At 32.0% G+C, this 4,073-nt stretch overlaps 1 long non-coding RNA gene across 1 annotated transcript in view; it reads right to left on the bottom strand.

Moving 5' to 3' along the window:
* Window positions 1-2,526: 2,526 nt before the first annotated feature.
* Window positions 2,527-4,073, bottom strand: part of LOC135196071 (uncharacterized) — a 58,505-nt gene continuing 56,958 nt past the window's right edge. The window contains exon 3 of the long non-coding RNA XR_010310315.1: window positions 2,527-2,976. This is a non-coding gene — a long non-coding RNA (uncharacterized LOC135196071). The remainder of the gene's footprint in view (window positions 2,977-4,073) is intronic.

Genomic DNA, 4,073 nt, shown 5'->3' with positions numbered 1-4,073 from the left:
GAAATAAAATGTACAAAAACTAATAAATAAAAAAATGAAAGCACTGCATATTGAATTTAAAAAAACAATATCAATAGTCCAAATAAAATGTATCAAAACCCGAAACAAAAACTTAACGTATTGCATGTTCAAGTTGAAAAGCAATTCATCAATACTCGAAATATGTAAAAAAAGAAAACAATTAATAAAAAATAAAAATAACGTGAAAGTATTGCATATTTAAGTCTTAAAAAATCATCAGTAGACGAAATAAAAAAAGTGAAAGTATTTCATATTCAACTTCAAAAAGTGATTCATCAATAGTCGAAATAAAATGTAAAAAAAATCAATAAAAATTTAAAAAAACAAAAATATAATAAAAAAAATAAAAAACTTCAAGTACTGCATATTCAAGTTTAAAATAGCAATACATTAATAGTCGAAATAAAATGTACGAAAAAAGAAAAGAACAATGCATAAAGTATCTGGAGGATGCACACGCCCTTCGAGGCATCGCCACCTACTACAACGTCACCTCTTGTGAGCCCGCCCAATAAAGGGGAACCCATTAACACACCAACAAAAGAAACCAACAACACCAATTAACACACAACCAACACTACCGGACACAAAAACCCACCATCCGACCAAATCACACCATTACCACACCATTAATGGCCCACATCTATTATAATAACAAAAAGGCTTCAGTCCTCCTCCTAATGAAGAGGCTAACCCCCCCCCCGCCCCACCCTTGCCGAACGAACCCGCCCCCCCTTTCCCGACAGGGAACGAGCTTGGTATATCCATTCCGGACAAGCCTCTTCCGAGTCTGTGCGTATTATAGATTGGGTAAATTGGAGATGCGGTACCACTATGTGCCATGGTTTTCTAACTATTCCTCTCCTCCTCGCTCTCTCTCTCCTCTCCCTACTATCAACACATATACACCTATAATATATATATATCTATATATATATATACAATAATATATATAATATAGATATCTATATTATATATATTTAAGAAGGAATATAGATATCATATATATAGATATTATATATTATTATATATAATATATAATGCAAGAAGAAGATATATAATATTCTATATATATATATAGATATATATATATAATATTATATATAACACCCATCCCAATATGTATATTTACATATATAAGTAGAAGAAGAAGATATATATATTTAATATATATTATTATTAATATAGTATATATATATAATATATATATATATAAATGTAAGAACGGAAGATAATATATGATATATAATGAATATAATAGATAATTAAGGATATATATATAATATAGTATAAATAGATATATATATACTATACCACACACACATTACCATGTAATTATTTATATATAATAAGTAGAAGAAGATATATATATATATTATAGATATATATATGATATAATAAATATAATATATATATACAGATATATTATAATATAGTACATACATAATATTAGATATATATATTATAAATAATAATTATATAGATATGTGTGTGTACATATATATAATTAAAATGTATAACCTCTCATATAATTAATACATATATATATATATAATTATATATAGTATATATAGATATAGAATGGTATAGGACTAAACATAGCATAAAAATCTTAAAATACAATACTACAGACTTCATGAAATCCAGTGGAATGCAAAATGAAAAAAATAATAAAATCCTCATAAACACTTACAGAAATATTCCAACAAGGAAATGAAAACTGCCCGACCGGGAGAGGATGAGGACGAATGACCTTTTCATGTATTCAGTATTCACTAAGAGAAATACGACCCGATAACTAAACTTAGAGTATGGGCGATAGGTGCGTAAGTTCTCATTCTTGCACGAAAGAGCGAGATACTCTTAACATTATACTAACAGTGGAAATGTTACTTTAAACACAGATAAGCAGACTAAGAGAAATAAATTTCAAAAGATCCTTATACGGATTGCTCTCAGCGCAGAGTTACGATACCACGGTTATGGAGCAAACTTTCAATCATGAAAACTGTACACGCGCAGAAAAAACAATTTACGAGAGAAGGAAAACGGAAAATTAATAAAATGGTTTTTTTTTTTTTTCGTTTGAACGAAAGGCCCCTGGACAAATACTAAAAACAAAACTCCTCACAGGCTGGGTCAATACCTTCTTAATGATTACCTATATCCAAAGCGATCAATTGGTTTTATGGTATTGTATGAAGATTTGAAAGAGTTCGTATATATCTTCAACGGATACTTAAAAAAAAAAAAAAAGGGGGGGGGGGGGGGGCAGATGGTATCATATGGACAGGTGTTATATAAAGAAGTTTAACCAATGTAAAGCTGGTACTGTTACAGTACTGCAGTACACGACTTATTGGCCAAACTGCCATAAAGCCACTAACTTTACTAGATAGTAAAGCCACGTGGATTTAATACAGAAATTTAAAAAATACATATAAAAATATAGGAAATTGATAAACATAAGGAACATGATTCTATTCATTTCAAAACACCGACGTCTCAAAATTTCACACACAAAAAAGAAACAGAATGAAACATTAGCGAAGAAGTTCGAAAGGATCAATCACAGGTTTATCGAACTCAATAAATTGCCTGATATTCACCCTAAATTTGTCATTATAGTATATCCCTTTTTTCATCCTTTATCTACGTTCCTATCTATTCATAGCCAAGGTAGATTTAAGCTGCTTCGATCGTTTTGGTGTTAAAAAAGAAAGTTGAAAATTAGCAAGCAGTTCAAACCATACACATATAATATAATAATTTTTTTGTATTTTGGATAAAGTTCACATTAATTTCACCTATTTGCTTAAAGCAACGACGAAGTAATCAGTAAATGAAGTTTAAGCATTCAAAAAAAACCAATGAATTAAAGGGATTAAATAACACTAAGTAAGATAAAAATGATAAGTACATGCTCTCATAATCAGAATGATCCCACGTCCATACCTGCAAAAGAAAAAAAAATTAAGATACATTATTCAAAAAATGAAACCAAACATTAGATATACATAGCTACCTGAAAAGAAAAGGACCAAAATAAAAATTTAAGAACATTATGCCAAAAATGGAAAACCAAAACACTAGCATATAAATAGATACCTAAAAAACGATCAAAACAAAAATTTGAAAAGATACATATTCCAAGACCAAACCAAAAATATTAAGATAACATTATTTCCAAAAATGAAAAACGAAACACTAGATGTACCTATAGTTAACCTACAAAGAAAGACCACCAAATAAAAATTTAAGATACATTATTCCAAAACTAAAACCAAACATTAAATAAGGCAAAGCCCATCAGATTAAAAAAAAAAATCAAACACACATTGAAAACCAAAAGGTGAAATAAATTGCGCCAACGGTTTGGCAACGAGCCCCCATGAATGCCCCATGGAAACAATGAAACTAATGGGTCTTATTTCGTTGGGGAGCAGAAAGCATCTTCGACATTCAACGCACTTACAAGCAGGTAGCTCCAATCGACGCCCCGGATCAAAATCAAATGCCCCACTCCGTCTGAATAACAAATTGGACAAGAGTGTTTCACAAAAACTCTCCACTACCTTCGCGAGGAGGAATTACATAATGAGGATGGAAATTCAAAAACGTTCCTTCGGACGCGGCCCCCCCCCCCCCCCACCCCCCCTACACCCCCACCCAACATAATAAACCCCAAGCCCTGCCCAACGGGGCAGACCCAAAACGTTCGGCAAGGTTGCAAGGCTCCGTATTGCTTGCAATACTTTATATCGATTGAAAACAAGACTCGGAACATGCACCAATGCAATTCCATTGAGGAGGGAGATTGGTCCGATAGAGTGGGCAGTACAGCCTGTGGACGCCTTTTTCTTTCATGGAGGGGAGAGACCAGAGAATCTTACTCGCTTTTGAGGAAGAAGAAGGAGAGAGAGAGAAGAAGAGAGAGATGAGAGAGAGAGAGAGAGAGCGAGATGAGAGGAGAGAGAGAGAGGAGAGAGAGAGTTAAAACACTTTTTTTTTTTAAAAAAAAAAAAAGGAGGCATCGATGTTGGTGCTTTATC

Source organism: Macrobrachium nipponense, chromosome 17, assembly GCF_015104395.2.
Source record: "Macrobrachium nipponense isolate FS-2020 chromosome 17, ASM1510439v2, whole genome shotgun sequence".
NCBI classification, from domain to species: Eukaryota; Metazoa; Arthropoda; class Malacostraca; order Decapoda; family Palaemonidae; genus Macrobrachium; species Macrobrachium nipponense.
The sequence above is the reverse complement of the archived record's forward strand: the minus strand, read 5'-3'. Positions and strand labels throughout refer to the sequence as shown.